This window comes from Thermobia domestica, chromosome 11 (assembly GCF_964235325.1).
Source record: "Thermobia domestica chromosome 11, izTheDome1.hap1.1, whole genome shotgun sequence".
In the NCBI taxonomy this organism is placed as follows: Eukaryota; Metazoa; Arthropoda; class Insecta; order Zygentoma; family Lepismatidae; genus Thermobia; species Thermobia domestica.
Window position 1 is genome coordinate 175,860,092 of NC_137464.1, and position 18,523 is coordinate 175,878,614.

Consider the following 18,523-nt stretch of genomic DNA (forward strand, 5'->3'; position numbering starts at 1 on the left):
ACAACATGAAAAGAACTGGATGATCAGCCGAAAAAAAGCAAACATTACATGACATTTTTCACCACAAATAAACATGGCCTATTCTTCGCACCGAAGGTTAGCTCATACCACGGAGTCACCGTATCCACGTAAACAGGTTACTGGGTTTGCGTTCATACACATTGCGTATAATCCACCCACAAAAGCTTCTGGCAATCGGGGCTTCTTATTTGGATGACATTATGTCAGTACAGTGTCTTCCGTCAGAAGTAGGGGAAGATGGTGCATAATGACCCTACGGGCAAAACAATCACTCTGAATTTCTTCCCAGATAGTCGTGCCACTCTCGTGTTAACACGTGTGTCTGATAAGACTCTAAGTGTGGTGGGGTGTTTAATTTGACATTACTTTTTAGTGGATAGGCCATGCAGCAAGAATGGAAGAAAGTAGGAACGCTTTCAAAGTTTTAACTGGAAGTCCAATTTGAAAATGATCATTAGAAGGACGTAGATGCATATGGAAGGACAATATTAAGATGGTTCTGGAAGAAATAGGAACACAAAGTAGAAATTTGATTCAGTTGGCTAAGAACAGAAGTGAATATAGAGCTTAAGTCAATATAGAGCTTTCATGAACGGTCTTGAACCTCCGGATTCCATAGGTTATAGAGTTAGTTAGCTTCGTGATTGTTTTAAATATATTTTACGAGGTGCAGACCAAAAGTAAGTATCGCTCTTTTTAAGTCCAAATGTTTGGAAATTTCAGAAAAACAATTGCAGAATCGGAGACTTCCATCCTTCGTCTCTAACCAGTGCATGTTTTATTAACTAGGTGGCATTAGTTAAGTCACAGTGCCTGAACGAGTATATTCTATAAAGAAAAAATAGCGACAAGTCAATTCTCACAGTAACTTAACACAGAAAATCATCATTGCGAACTTCTTTGTTTTCTACGACGATAATGCTTCATGCCACTGAGCGAAAATCATTAGTATGTGGTTCAATAATGTGAGTATTTCGAAAATCTGGTGGCCTCCAAACTCGCCTGACATGAATCCAATTGAAAACTTGTGGGCAGAAGGTTGAATAAGGTTGGTTAACTTTCTCGAATAGGAGCGAACTCATGGAACAGATAATCCGGGTGTACTTCTATGAAATCGACATTGCACTCTGCCATAGAACTGTTACCAGCATGTTTCGACGAGTAGCTGCACTGAAAAAATCCGAGAGGTCACACAAAATACTAGTTTACTGTGTTGTATCTCTTTATGTTCGCACATGTTTTATCTTTCAGACATTAATTTTTTTGGTTTTGAATTTTTCTTATTTTTCTTTAGCTTTTGTAATACTCCCTCCACAATCTCTGAAACATAGATAACTACTAATACATTTATATAAATTCTTTATAGCCATGCCAATAAGTTGAAACTGTGGTATATGTATTAGGAATGGACAATTCATCGCAAAAAATGTAATATTATCACAAATTCATGTAGAAAATCATTTTCACTAATGAATCTTGTGAAAACCTACCCAAGCAAGTGTCACTCTTTTTTCTTTACAGTGTAAAACCTGTTTCTGATACTGCCCGGGACATGGAATTTTCGGTTGAAGAGCAACGGATAATTATAAAAATCCTTCACTGCAGCTTGAGGTTGTGCAGCCGATATTCGTCGTCAATTGAAGAGTATGTGTGGTGATATTGATCTTGCAGGAAACACTGTTAGGAAATGGGTGTGTGAGTTCAAAGCAGGGCGAACGAGTCTGAAAGATGAGTAGAGGTCTGGATGTCTAAAAATACCTGCAACTGATGCTAACATTGTCTATGTTGAAACTTTTATCGTTGAAGATAGGCGTGAAGATCTATGCAGTAGATTTGTGATACACTACTAGAGCTAACAATGGGAAGAGCAGAAAGAAAGATTAAAAACGAATTGGGTCTAAGGAAAGTTTCTTCTCGCTAGGGTTCCACGAATGCTTAGTGACGATCACAAAGGGGCAAAGATTCGCAAGTTTTGCAAATTTGATACGCTTTAGATAAGAGGGACGCAATGTCTGGGAAAGTGCTGTGACAATAGATCAATCATAGATTCCATTATTTAACCCAGAAACAAAAAGGCAGTCGAAGCGGTGGAAACATACTGATTCACCGCCTCTCCTCAAAAAATGTCATCAGTTAGCATCCAATGAGAAATTGCTGTATGCTATTTTCTGGGATTTCCAGGGAGTGATATTGTCCCATCTTGTTCGAAAGGACATACAATTACGGTCGAATATTTTCGTACACTTTTAGATACAGATTTTTTTGCCAAAATTGTTTAAGAAATGACCACAAATGGCAAACGGCAATTTCATTTTCCATGTGGACAATACACCGCCACACCATGCTAATGTCGTGATCTCATTCTTGGTTGACCACGGTATTGAACTTCTGCCAGACCTATCATACTCATTAGATGTAGCCCCAAATAACTTTCAGGTTATTTCCAATCCTCAAGGATTGTCTTCGTGGACGTCATTTTGTCAGTAGATCATCGCTGGGAAGTACTATTTTTCCAGTATCTGGAGCATACCCTAATAGATGACTATGGCACATGCTACACAAAATGAACGGAACAATGACAACTGTGTATCAACAAAGAGGAAAAGTAGACACAGGTTAGTTTCCTGTATTTCCTTGTTCTTGGAAATTAGAACGAAATGGCATTTGCTTTTGATGTGCACCTCGTATATGTTGGAGATATTTGCGTGTTTGACTAGTATGACGTGTTAACAGAATTGTTACCTACAACGAATATTTTGGAAAAAATTGTGTTTATTTAATCGCATGTCATAATTATCTAGCTAAGTATGTTCGTCACTTTCTGAACTGTTGATATTCTTAATTATTTTTGATTATTAACTAAAATAAAGAAAAATGATGAAGTATGTAAGTCCGAATTTAATATCCTTCATGAACAATAGCACTGAGGACGAATCATGTTTCTTCCATCAAAAAATAAATTGAAAATAAAATCTTTAATATAACATTCTGCAATTATTGCATGACAAATTCAAGTGAATCATGATAGCGCTGATAGAATAAAGAAAACGAACAGACGGAAGAAACTAGAACATACGAAGTTTTAGTGTTAAGAACGAGATCCATTATGTAAGTTTCCGATAAAAAGAAACAAGATTTGTTTGGTAACTGGATCAAAAGATCCAATATATTTCAGGCAAAAATTTTCTTGTATATCTTATATCTGCAGAACCACAAATAGTGTAGTCAAACCCAAACTATCACTTAATTCAGTATATGTGCTTATTCCGTAAAAAATACGAAAACTCGATTTAGGGCCGTTCAAAAATTTTGTGGCTCCTGATCCAAAAACTAATTATTTGCCAAGATCGCAATACTTTAATGTTCATGGATCATTCCTAGAATTCTTGTTTTTATTCACATTAATAATTACGCAGCACAAAGGTAGTTATTAATTGACGTTTCGTTATAATGATGTTTCATTAACCGCAAGGAAGGTATCATTGAAATTAAGATTTAGATATTGAACAATAGCTGGAACATAAAGATTACCCATAATTCTGCCCATAAATCACATTCAAAGATCCTCATAAAAATCTGTTACCCACACTGAGAAAAAAATCGTAGGTGGCGTACTTAGAAAGGTAGGTTACACGCGTAATTTCTATAGTTTGGACTTAACGTACAGCAGATTTATAACTGAATACGTATGTTTTATAATACTTTTCGTATAAGTGTTCCATCTACACGTACTTTCTGTATGAAACAGTATAGGCGGTCAGGATATACAGATACAAATGGACGTATATAACATATAGCTGTCGAAGGTAACATAAGTATATGCATTTGATATACGAAAAACTGTTAGATGTCAGACATCCTGCAACGACATGATGTAACATCTAAGGGCAATGCGTGTGTAGCATATGCTCCATACTGATTTGTGTAGTCGCGTAAGCAAGAGGATTCCGTATATTTGTACAATATACCGCTGTCCGGAGAACGGATTTTTCTCAGTGCAAATATGTATGAGAAAGGGAAACATTTTCTAAAACTCAGTTTTCTTGTAAAGAAAACGCCTGAATAAAACACTGTCATGAATTTCTTGGTAAGGCTGAACTAAAAATTTGATTTAGTCTTTTCGAAGTTGATCTTTAATTAGAATTCCTGAACTCATGATTTCGGAGAATTGCTTGTGCGCAAGAAGCAGTAGATTAATCCAAAAATAAAGGGCTTCAGAACCTAAATGAGTTTTGCCTGACTTGAGACCTTACTAAATTTGTCCCTCATCATTTTATGGAGACAGTAAATCATGCCCCAAATAAGTATGAAAGTTACCTTTAAATACGTTTTTCGAAAGTGAAGTTCTAGGTTAATACAGGTAACAAATCGCCACAAAAATTGAATATCCACACAATTTCATGCAAAATCATTGGGCTTCTAAACGTCTGACTGATTTATATATAACGGTTGAATAACAATGAGATTTTTTAAAATTTAGATGCAATTAAACCAAATTGAGAGACCTGTTTTCGAGATGAGAGTGGCGACTTGACTAAGACAAAGAATTGGTCGCTTTAGAGAATTTATTTCATTTTCGTACATTTTGCCTCATTTTATATTTGGTAAGAATACAACTTTTTGACCCAAGTTTGTTACAATTTTTCTTTATATTTTAGAACAAAACCTCCGATTATATTATTAAATTTGTCAGTCTTTGCTGGTTTCTGACTAAAAATATATAGTAGTAAATGTATGAAATAAATTCGAAGAAATAATTGCATATTTTCTATTATAAACACGCTTTCCCGTTCTAGGCTATGTTTTGGGACTCAATATATATTTGTATAAACCATTGGCTTACAATAATCATATTTTCTTTCATAACAACATATAGTATTTTGGATTATCTTAGCGAGGGAGATCCTGCACTTCCCGCTCTGCTCAAACCTACAGTATTATTCAGATTATCGAAATGGTAGCTTATAGAAACGGCAGCACAACTTTTGGAATTACAATTAGCTATCCAAGTTTACTGTATTTGTAGTCGCCGTTATACTATACTGGCATCAAAAGTCTGTGTCTTGTTGACCAACCTGCTATTCGTTGTGAACATGTACTCAATTCTAATCCAACAATCTACAAAAAATGTTTTAGAAAAGATCTTTAACTATCAGAATTGACTACCATTATCCCTTCATACGTTGTTCTTCCACTGCAGTAACTCACTAGTTGATTACAAGTAAGCAAGATCTAATAGGGTTATAGCTCTGAATTCTACGGCACACTTTCGGATCTTTCGGAAGCAATAATGGGCCGCGGCACATATTTTGAGAAACTATAAATTTAAAGCTCAGCAAATTTAAGAGAGTCACAATAAAGCTTGCGAAACTTACTCTTGTAGAAATGTAAGATTACGACACCGTTTGTAAAATATGGATAACTTGGTGAAGCGAAAAGCACAAGACCGGATAAGAATCCTTGAGTTCCCCGAAAAATAATTTTAATCTGGAAGCTTTCCAAAAGTTCAAACGCCGTGGGAACTGCTCTTTCAAGAAAAGAATATCTTCAGGTGAAAATGTCAACGTCCCTCAGAGGGACATATATTTCTCTGCCTATGAAAACTACTACTTCATTTCTACAACGTTTCTTCCTTGGCTGGTAAGAAATATTATTGTAACTACAATGCATATGTTTTCCTAATAACTTCTGAACGTTCTAGTGGTTTTGTGTGAAAGTTTCTTTGCAATCAGCTGGGAAGGATTATTTGTGAGAACTGTCAACTTCCAAGTGCTCGAATACTAAAGTTCATTTGTCACTGGTGAATTTGAACGTCAGTTAATGTCATAGGATAGACTTTGTATTATCGGCACAAAAGAATTGAGTTTGCTTAATATTCGTATTAGATTTTGTATACGTATTATATATATATATATATATATATATATATATATCAATTAGTCTTTGAAGTTTTACGTCCCACGCTATGCCGGTGAGGCTAAAGGAGACGGTGATGATGAGAGATGAGTGAAATGGTGGAATGAAGAAAGTGGAAGGAAACAGGAGAACCCCGAGAAAACCCACGAGCACGGTGTTTGTCCACCACAAAGTCCACACGGCGCGAGCTGGGATCGAACCAGGGACCCCAAACACTGGAGATGAACGCTCTACCAATGAGCCACCGCGCCCCCCTATATATCAATTATTTGCTATCGATAGTTATAAGTAGATGCCAATTAAAACAACTTCCTTTTCTGATAAAAGATCCCGATAATCTGAGAAGAGATGTTACACTAAGACATGAATCAATGAATAGAATCCAGGCGACAAAATTTTTTTTTTCGAAATACCTGTTATTATTGTTTGAGAGGCGGGCGAGGTGGCTCAGTGGTAAAGCGTTCACCTCTGGTGCTTGGTGTCCCTGGTTCGATCCCAGCTCGCGCCGTGTTGACCTTATGGTGGACAAACATCGTAGGTTTTCTCGGGGTTCTCCCGTTTCCTCCCACTTTCTTCATTCCACCATTTCATTCATTTCTCATAATCACCGTCTCCTTTAGCCTAACCTGCATAACCGTGGGACGTAAAACTTAAAGATTTCATTTCATTTTTTTTATTGTTTGAGAGGGAAGAAGTATAAAATAAGTAATTTATTCCTTTATTTCAGAACTTACTTCTCATAATGTCTCTCTCCAGGCACCTGTATTTACACACGAGTCACAGGAGCCTAGGCCAAAACGGAAAATTTCTAGAAGCGGTATATTTTTAAAAACAACTGCGATTGAAGTATTGGATGGAGAGAAAAGACAGTCCATAAGAGAGAAGTTTAAGATAAATCTATACAGAAAACAATGTTAGCACTATAGAACGACCAAGTCTTCTCGTCAAGACGCTACTGATGGCAAATCCAAGGAGTTGAGACTATTGCTTATTGGCAGCGAACGTAATCTTTGGATTTGATTCTGTGCACTCCGCTTCTTTATTGGTAGTTCAATGTTAAGCGGACACGTTCATATTGTTTAGACCTATAATAATCACAAACAAATGAGGGAAGTAAGGTTCAATCTTGTATTGGGTCCAGGAGCGCAAAATACTTAAATACAGATCGACCCCTCTTCTTTACCAAACTCGGTAGTTTTCTATTACAAGAACACTGTTTACTTTCGGGCAACTTCAGCAGTGAAGGATATATTGTGTTCGAATTGTCCTAGGATCATGGTTCACATCTTATTCTCTTCAAAATAAAGCAACCTTTTAAAAGATACCCACTTTCAAGCTCATATCATACACCAGAAATGGAAAATTAGGGAAAATCCGGGAAATTTTCCGAAAAATTCCTTTTCTGATTATTTTTGATCCCCTTGGATCCGAGCTCGGGTTGACGTAAAGATCTCAAAAAAATTGGTAAATAGTTAGACGTGTACACAATGTGTATCAAAATGTCAATATGATATCTTGAAAGCTAAGGGCGTAACAGTTTTTTTGAAAATTGCCTCAAGAAAAAATGTGATGTCACGCCCCCAACCCCATTTTGGCGCCACCAAGTTGACCATATGGTCCATATCTGACTTGAAGAGTACAAAACCCGGCTTAAATGCTTGTTATAGGACCTAAATAAGCGGTTAAAGACAATACTGCAATTTGGTACGAAAATGTACCATATATCTTATAAGGGTTCGAATTTACATTTTTCGAGGCTTCTACATCCCGATAAAGCGATCATTCCTCCATCTAGAGCTCCCATACTCCAACTTATCAGAACTGTGGGATGTTAGCTAGAGATTTCATTTGATTTAAGGAAGTCTTGTTTTATCAAGTAGAAGGGATCAATTGACATACATTGGTGGGTCAAGTCTATGTTTGCTGCACGTTGTGTTTAGTGTGAAGAGTGCGTTGACAACACTGACGTATTAGGTAAGTGATATCTTTAGAACTGCGACACGAGATTCAAAAAAAAGTTTCAAGAAAGAACGAACAACTGTTTCAAAATTTAGATGTAACTGTAATACAATCTAACATGTCGTACCACATATTATGCAAAAGTGGGAAGTTAGTCAACGTATTGCCAAAAAAAAAAAAAAAAAAAAAAAAAAAGTGTAATTTTAGGTCCTTATATTATATCTGTATAAATTCTGGTTAAGTGTTCTCGTTCTGAATCTGCTAACACGTACTATTTGTTAGTTAACAGCAAGAGCGAAGTAGTGTAGATATGTTTATGTGAAACACTTGCTTGTCCTTGAGAAGGAAGAAAAGGTCAGATAGCGCAGACCCACCAAAACACTTTGCGTGCTACAGTCGCTGCGAAGCATTAAAACGGTAGGTTGAGAGGGGAAGGAACAAGGAGAAAGGTAGAACGCTGTATACAAAAGTGGGGCGGTGGCAGCAAATAGCAAGTTTTTGTTTTTTCAAATGGACCACTTTAACCTCATCCTTTAGCTGTCTGCATGCTCGCTTTGCTTCCATGATATCAGTGTGGTATATCTTCTAGGATACTCAAAGAAAATTATCCTTACATAGCCTAGTTCTTTTTTTTTTTATTTTCCCTCTCAGCATATTTCGCTGAATAAGAATGTTTTCTTTTATTCCCGCCTCTTCTTCTATAAGATACTACATTAAGAACATGCATAAAAGAAAACATTAAGAATGAAAATTCGTGATCCACATTTCTTATAAATATTCAGAGAGTTGCAGATCTTGAAGGGATTTAGATTCATATATATTCCTCCCACTTCTTGCCAGTTTCATAACGTTATATGGCTGTTCTTACATAGCTGTATTGTGTTTCCTCAAAACATTTTCATATACTGCACAAAATTACTATTATTGTTTCACGCCATTGTGCCCCTTGTATGTTCATCGGTGCCAACATTAACTCTTTCGCGACATTATGTCACATTTATATTTCGTCGTAAAAATATTAATTCTTTCATGACATTGTGTAACTTAGACTAGTCATCAGTGATAATGTTTCCAGAACATTGTGCCACTTGTACGGTTTATTTGGTGATAAATATTTACTCTTTCACGACATTATCACTTAGCACCAAATTGCAGTATTGCTTATCACTTAGCATATCGTACCAAATTGCAGTATTGTCTTTAACCGTTTATTTAGGTCCTATAACAAGCATTTAAGCCGGGTTTTGTACTCTTCAAGTCAGATATGGACCATATGGTCAACTTGGTGGCGCCAAAATGGGGTTGGGGGCGTGACATCACATTTTTTCTTGAGGCAATTTTCAAAAAAACTGTTAATGTCTTGATGAACTGTTTCAGGACATTGTTTTCTGGTTGGAATTAAGTATCCCTTTTCAGGGCCGAAGGTATATGAGACGAGGACCTAGTGTTTAAGATGGAATCCAACCATAGTAACACGTTCAAATTTTAAGGGTGTTCCACCGGAAATGGAACTTTAGAACATTGTATCATTTGTATGGTTCATCCGTGGAAATACGAACTCTTACACGACATTATTATGTAAACGTATTACGAGCACGTCTACCATTCACTGCGTGGAAATATTAATTCCTTCACGACAATGTATCCCTTAGATGGTTCATCGCTTAAAATACTGCCTATTGCAGGAGATTGCGTCTCTTGTACAGTTAATCGGTGAACATATTAATCCTTTTACCAGTTTATATATCACTTTCTGTTCCCCCAAATATTAATTTGCATCGATTCGCTGGAGATACATGAAGCTTACTGAGAATAATATAAAGGAATAAAAAAAAAACCAATCCTGTAAATGCATAGGAATTCAAAGTAAAATGTCGTAACTATGTATTTTTTAACTGGTTATTGCTAAAGAACGGATCAGTTCCTTTACCGGTAGTCCAGTGGCTAACGCGAACGTTTTTATTCGATTTCAAGTGAGAAAGCATTCAACGTATTGCGGATGCGTATAATCCAAAAAAATGCATCAAAAGATTGCGATCTTGGCCAATAATTAGTTTTTAGATCAGGGGCCACAAACGTTTGGAACGGCTCCTAAATCGAGTTTTCGTATTTTCTTTACGGAATAAGCACATCATACTGAGTAAATGTTTTTCTACACTATATATAGTTCTCAAAATATGGGGCGTACAAGAAAATGTTTGATTGTATGAAATATATTGATTTTTTTGGATCAGGGGGCACAAACTTTTTGAATGGTCTCTAAATCGAGTTTTTGTATTTTTTTTGCGGAATAAGCACATCATACTGAGTTAAGTGATAGTTCGGGTTTGGCTACACTATATATAGTTCTCGAGATATAAGGCCTACAAGAAAATTTTTGCCTGAAATATATTGGATCTTTTGATCCAAAAATGATGAAAACGCTAGGAGCTTTCGAAATGTGTGTATAGAGAAGAATGCAGATAATTAGCTGGTTCGAGTGGCAAACGAATGCGAAGGTACTAGGAATGGTGGCGAAGACAAGAATGTTAGATATTATTGAGAAGAAAAAGAGAAACTGATTGGATCATTGGCTAATAAATTGTATCATCAAAGATGTGCTAGAGGGTATGGTGGCAGGAAAGATAGGGAGAGGGCGAAGGAGAATACAATTGATGGACGATACCAAAACAGAAAAATCGTATGTGAAGACAAAGAAGTTAACTGAAGATTGTGGACCATAGAAGCTTCTCAGTTGCGTAAGAAACTGCCAATAATGACAGAATACCTATGATGATGATATCTTCAGCACTAGTGCATTCCGAACCTTCAAAAACTTAGAATCTATTCGACATTTCAATTCTAACCCGGAGAATTCCGGGTTCTATAGACTTACGTCCGGTCAATTAGTGTACACTTACAATATTATATCTTAATTTAACACTTTTTGTTTTAATTTTAAGCATATGTATACATTTAAACAACTATACATCAATTCACATGCAAAGACAACTTTGTGCTAATCATGCAAAAATGTGAACATTTTTGTTTCAAACTACATATTGCAAGAGTGAAACGTAAAGAAAAGGTACTACTTACCCACTGTACGAAGATTGAAGTAAAGTTATCATTGATTGAAGATCACATTTTACTTTATTGCGCTGTTTACTAAAATATTTTTATAGAAAGGTTAATGCAATAATTTACGCAAAAATAGATTACTCTTGCGGAATGGCAAAACATAGTACAATAATGAACTTTACAATATTCAAAACTACTGTAATACAGTACAATGTATTAAAATATTGCTCCAATTAGTAACAATACATACTTGAATAACATTGCAATACATAAAGAACATGAAATGTATAATTAATGGTTGCTGCCGAAGTTGATTGACCTGGAAACGAATGCCAAAATAATTAGTAAGTTGACATACGTAAAATGAATGTTGATCATACATTTGAACTTAACACTACTTGGGAAGGTAAAATTTGCAGCATTTCCCTGTCAATGACCTAAGAACAAACAGAGAAACAATTATATTAATAACATTTACACTCAGTCATACACACTCATACAGATGTTGACAAAATTAAAGAAATCAAATACTGATCTAATACTAAATTGAAACTTATACGATAAATTTGTAACTGATTATTTGATTACACTTTAATTTAGAGTACTATTGTTTTCAGAAATGTTTTACAACACCATATCAGTGATAGTTAATATATTTATACAAATTTCAAAATAAATAGTACACATAATATTTTGTAATATTTCTATTATGTTACTTATTACACTTTGATCATTTGCAGTGATCCAAAAGTAATTGCATACAATTATACTAAATATTATATTGTATAGATCTATTACATGTTTAGACTGTCCCCTATTTACTTTCTGTTAAATCTGTGCTATTAAATTCTGATACTATAGAATATCTATCCTATAATGGGAAACTTCTCTTTATATCTTGTAATGAAAACGGTGATTTTTATTTCAGATTTGTTACGTAAATCAAGACATCAAAGGTTACTATCACAAAATAAAGATACCAGTGACATTTGTTGCAGATCTAGCTACGTTTCTGATGGTTTTGACACGTAAAAATGCGGAAATAAATGCTATAACAGATAACAGTGGTGAAGTTTTAACAGTCATCTTTAATTTTTTTCTGTTTTCTATACTTTACTTATAGAAAGTAAACTTTTCTATACTGTTTTCTATACATTATCAGTTCTATTTTTTTTAATTAAACATAAATCACATTAAAAATACACGTACCAAACGCAAATAAATTATTATAATCTATTGTTAAATTACAAATACTAAATTTGCCTGTTTCCAATCAAAGATTTTTCCAAGTTATTATTTACAGGGTGTCTCAAAAATCTGAATTTATATTAAAGTTTATAGAATATGTTGGAATTTAGTCCCGTTACTCATAAAGGATAGATCTAGTCGATATACTCTGGTTGATAATAGTTAAGATCAATATCTTATTGATTGATTGATGTTATGATGGGAATTTCATAAGTGATGTCTGTTCTAGTCACGATATAGACCAACGGTCTAAATAGCTGCTTATGAAGAAACTGCCTGGAGTAAAAGCTTAAAGTATAAGTAAAATTTACGTGGAACTTTCTGAATAGGCACTGGAAGCAAATCGAATAGGGTAAAGTTAGCAATCTTAAGGAAAATTGGAGCTGATAACAAAGCGACTTTTGGATTTTCTAAGTCTACTCACTAATTAAAACTAGCATGTAACTGATGTATGTAATAGAGTTGTCTTTAGATTCTGGTAAACATAGTAGGCAACATGCAATAGGCGTCTTTATTTGTGAGTAGATATGTGGACACATATCACTGCCAATAACTATTATGACTTTAGAATATGTATGCTAAGTAACATCTACCAATTGTTCAAGACTAGAACAAAAATGCTATCATAGACATTATTTAGGAAGGATTTCAACATGATTAGATATAATAATGATTGTCATTTATACTTTGTATCGTAAAAGGAGTCCCGAAAGGTTAAAAAAAAAGTAATGTGGGAAGAGTGGGTAACACGAGATGAGTAGAAGTAGGTATAGACAGTGATGATATGAGAGAGGAATCAAGGGAAGAAATTCTCCCCCGGGGGCATATCTTCGATTGCGATCATGTATTTTACTAATATTTTCACGGTATCTTTTCACTCCCGGTGTATTGAAGGTCCTCCCTCGGAGGAAATCTTCTGAAATCAGCACTGGGCACAGATACATTTACCTAATGTAAATGAATTAACATGTCAGAACATATTAATTGCTCGCCATTTTGAACATTGGGTTGGTGTTTCTCCTAAAGTTGAGTTTGTTTGTGGAAAATGAAGAGAGTGAACTTACATACGTAGTCATATAATGTTTTACAGCTGTCACTGCAAGAATTTTCTAATATAATTGAACCGTTGAAGGAAAAAGGATATAAAAATGCTATTTACCTACTTTCCAAACAAGCAAGTTTTTTTTTTTCACTTCAATATATCACAATACATGCATGCACACTGCCATTTACGAAAATGAGTATAGTGAAAATAGAGCATTTTCTGGACTTTTACTCTCCTCTGCAGTATGCGGCTATCCTAAGCATGTATTTTTTTTCCTACTGAAATCACAACTTCCCAAAATGCGCTCCTTACGTTACGCCTGAAATGCGTTTTCAGAGTTCAGAGTGCATCTAATATAAAATAGGCATACCAGTAGCAGGAGCAGAGTTTGTTATTTTAATTTTATTATTATGTTTTGCCCCATATGCTTACCCGCTTTGCCCCCACTGTTGAGTCAAAGTGAGTAGTTCACATAGCTCCTATATATCATGCACTACATGTATTTTTTGTAAATATTTGCACTATGTCACTTGTGATAAGTAATTGTAATAAAAAGTGGATATCGCTCATACTGACTATATCAGACAATATTACTGTATATTAGGACATAATTTGCATTATCCAGTTGAATTATGTAATAAAAGCATAACAAGAAGAATTATAGACATGTAACACTAATGATGTTAAGAAAATTTGTTAAAAAATAAAACTATTTTTTCCTGTAATGAATCAACAATAAGATGGTGCCAAAGCTAGATCTTTCTTTTTCTGTTTTTATTTATCAAAATAAATAAAAAACATCATGTTAAATTGATATTTAATACGATATCGCGCAAGGGTAATGATCATTCCAAGGGTCGGGAGCAACTCCCTAACATATCATTCTCACGTCAAATGTACCTTTCTAACACAAATTTACCAATCTGACTCCCAAATTTGCCATTCTGACCCCTAAATGTATCTTTCTCTCCCCTCAAATTTACTATTCCATAGTTACCGCAAAATGTTCTCATGTGCGCAACTTCCACACTAAAACTCGCCAGTGGGCATCCCTGATGCCATGTAAGCAAACAACAAAATCGATTTATCCTTGAAGCAAAATAATTGCGTCTTCATAATTAATTTATGTAGGCGATATGATAATACTAATAAATTAATCAGCTCGTTTTTATTAATATAATTTAGACTTTAATAGTCTTATATTAATTAGAAGTCAGCAAGGTTTAATTTTTGTTCAACTTACACGTCTTACAACAAGAATAAACTTTTATGTGTCCATTTAAAGAACAAAGTTCTGAGAGCTCCTTCCTAGCTATATGACTATTTGATGCAGGAGACCTGGGTTCGACTCCTTACGGGAGTTTATGTTGTTCGGAACCCATGTTAATGTATAGATCTACATCTCATAGTCCCATGGCTGAAAGGGACAAACTCAAAAATCCAATTCAATCCAACAAAATTCTCGTTGTGCTTCTGCTATATAAAAAATGCTCATTTGTTTCTTTGGAATTTAACGTTCTTTTTTCCTGTATTGAAATTACATAAGACATGGTATTATAGTTTAATATGGAATCCGAGACACAAGTAATCTGGAAGTGTACGGAAAAAGGAATCATAAACTGAATAGCTATCCTAATTTGTCAAACCATTTTTGGTGTTTCCATGAATATGTACATAATATTTTTTTTTCTTGCACACTCATTGACATCCAGCTTTAGTGAAAACCTATCTCAAATGTACATGAAATGAAAATGAAAATGAATATTATGTGCAAATATATAATGTAGTGGTGTAAAATAAGCCACACAGTATGGACGGAACGGACAATATGAACGCAAAACGACCAACGGGGTGCCTGGAGACGACGCCCAATTGTTGTCAAAGTTCCACGTATCTTATTTACAAACTCGAAATTTCTATTTATTTCAATGTTTGTAAGTTTAACTATTGTTTTTCCTTGCACAGAAAGAATATTATGATTACTTTAAAGTTATTAAGGAGCTGGTTTAGCAACATCTTCATATATTTTCTCTGTCTGCCCGTGTGTTCGTCTTGGAGAGTCAAAATCTCAGGAACTTCTAAATGAAGCACCATCAATTTTGGCCGGGATGTAAAGAGTCAAAGGTTGGGAATCAAGATCATTGATGGAGATAATTCATCTACTTCGTCCCAAGATATGAGAAATCAAAAATCGGTTTCCTATGTATTCATATGGAAGTAATTATGAATATCATCCCTCCTTGACAGAATATCTGCATCGCTGTTGAGGTTAGCGGGTTAGTATAATGCTCAGGATACAAAATGCGAATCTGTTTGTGAATCGGTTCAAAATCTCTTGTAGGCGCGAATTATATCGAGGAATCTGAAGCTTAAAATATATAAAACGATAACCATGCCTGCTGTTCTGTATGGTTGCGAAACATGGTCGCTTACCCTGAGGGAAGAACATAGACTGAAAGTATTTGAGAACAAGATTCTGAGACGAATATTCGGACCCAAGAGGAATGGGAATGGGGAATGGCGGAAACTTCATAACGAGGAACTATATAATATATACGGTTTACCCAACATTGTTAGGGTCGTCAAGTCTAGGAGGCTTAGGTGGGCGGGTCATGTAGCTAGAATGGAAGAAAGTAGAAACGCTTTCAAAGTCTTGACTGGAAGACCAATCGGAAAACGACCATTAGGAAGACCTAGGCGCAGATGGGAGGACAATATTAAGATGGATCTCGCAGAGATTGGAATACAAAGTAGAAACTGGATGCAATTAGCTAAGGATAGAAATCAGTGGAGAGCTTTTGTGAACGCGGCATTGAACCTCCGGGTTCCATAGACCATAGGGTTAGTTAGTTAGTTAGTTTGTGCAATACAATACTAAAATGAAACTAAAGAGTTTGTATTTGACAAATCTAAAGACGAGTATTTTCTGGTTTCAATTGTTCATTTTGAGGTAAAGTCCTGTAGTTAAGCCTTGATAAAATTTATCTCATTAACGAGTTTGATTTCCCAAATATAAAACCAAATTTCTTTGCACAACGCACACTGTGATATAGCTAATTGATTTTAAATTGATCTTCAATACCCCAAACAAACTGACCGTTCCCTTCTAGAAACGTCTTATGATAAAACCATAATATTATAGTTTTTTTTAAATGAAAGACCTAAAGTTCATCCAATAATTTTGAATTAATCAGGGAGATTCTTTTATTGTGAAATATCAAAGTGGGAAATATGGTTATTTTTTGCAATGGAATATCTCGCATTCATAACTGATCCAATAAATTTTTAGTGGTTTAGTAACAAATGGTCATCGAAACTGTTCTTTCTAAATAGTAATGCAATATGATAGCAATATGATATTAATAATTTTCCATTTAATTTTCTACGTTCTATCACACATTTATGTTTATTTAATGGTAAAAAAATATAACTTGGCACTGTACAATTTACTGCCAGATGCAGAACTGATCTACAGTCCAGAGGGTAAGATACTACCGTTTTAGATCTTTTGGAAAAAAAAACGAGTAGGAAGTTTGTTATTGTATATAAACCGCATAGAAAACATTTGTTATTTAAAATGTGTATGTACTTTCCACAGTACAAACTCCCATAGGGATGGACAATGCACGGACTGCGGTTTACCATTTGACTGATATATCGTGACAAGTAGCCCTCAAAGGTCTGTGTGTTACTGTATGTGTCGCTCACTGTCATAGTTTTATGGTTCACTCTAGCGAACTAATGAACAGGTAAGTAGAACACCAGTGATATCTGAGATGAAAACAGCCATTAAATCTCAAAAGTTTGGCCACCCCTCCGTTATACCATGCATTTGCTAAAATTCTTTGTGATTACGTCTTAATTAATTATTATTAAAGTACCTATATTGGTTTAGTATTACCGACGTTATAAATATACGCAAAGAAGTTAATGATGGGTATGGTAGCTCAGTGGTAGAGCGCTAGTCCCTGCTGCAAGGGGTTCCTGGTTCGACGTTGGGCCATTTGGATTTGTAAAGGACACTCTTCTGCTCGTGAGCTTTCTTAAGGTTCTCACTTTTCCTCCAATATTCTATTCTCACGAACTCTTACAATTGTTCACTTTATTAATAGTACGACTACTTTAGCTTAAACAAATATTAGAGTAAGGCGCAAAACGAGGTATTGCATTTCCTTTACAACTAATTTATATAAGAATTTGTTGAACTGTACTCTCACAACAGTTGGGAACAACTGGTATAAAGGCCTAATATTCTAATGCAAATATAATTAACTTACAATTCGTTACACCGTTAATTATTTAAATATAAAAGTTATAAAACACAAATAAAAAGTTACAAAATACTTTATCCTTGTAGGTTTAATCGTTTAAAAAACTATCCCTTTTGTAAGAGAAAAAAAGATACTTCTGGATTCACCTCTTCCCCGGAAGTATAATTCCGTAGCTCATTTACTGGTCACGGAAAGTAGGAACAGCTGAGCTAAACGAGAAAAAGAAGAATACAAAGAATCGACCAAGGTGACCTCATGTGTTGATGGACTTAGTTGAACTAAAACGTAAAACAAAGAGAGAGGGAGAAAAAATTCTCTATTTACACGGGACACTTAAAATTTACAGCTTATAAAAGCGAATAATGTTTGATAAGACGAACCAAATAACGCGAAAAACACAAATGCATGCAAGGCAATAATTAGCAGTTATACTGTTGTCGAATAAAAGTAACAAAATAATATTATGATGTATTATCCTTTGATGATAAGCAATCCGTGTTGCATGCAAGTCAGTATTTCTTGCATATATTCAAGGATACATTAAAGAAAATATGTCGTTATTAATAATAGGTATAAAACAGAAATAGAAGATACGGATTTGCTGTATAACTTGTTTGATGCTATAATAATTATATACAACACAGTCCAATATATTTGAGATTATCATCCCGCTATCTTGTCCACAATAATTATATTTGGTGCTTTTTCTAAAGTTATTTTCCTTGCTAATGAAATCATATTTAATTTGGAATTCAGAATGAAGTAATCAATGAGGCACTGATAAGAATACCGATAACTACTGTGAGCAATTAAGAATTAAAATATCATAGGCTTAATATATGACTTAATGTTTATCGCCATACAAACGATTCAGTGTCTCAAAAGAATATATCATGACTACCGAGAATACTCTTCGGAAACCGGAAGTGGTTCAAATTGACTATTACTTCCGGTTTCAAAACTGATTTCCGTATAGCAAAAACTGTAAATTCCATCAATATGG

At 34.8% G+C, this 18,523-nt stretch overlaps 1 protein-coding gene across 1 annotated transcript in view; it reads right to left on the reverse strand.

Moving 5' to 3' along the window:
* LOC145664571 (uncharacterized) overlaps positions 1 to 18,523 on the reverse strand; it is an 822,099-nt gene that overhangs the window by 270,246 nt on the left and 533,330 nt on the right. The window lies entirely within an intron of this gene.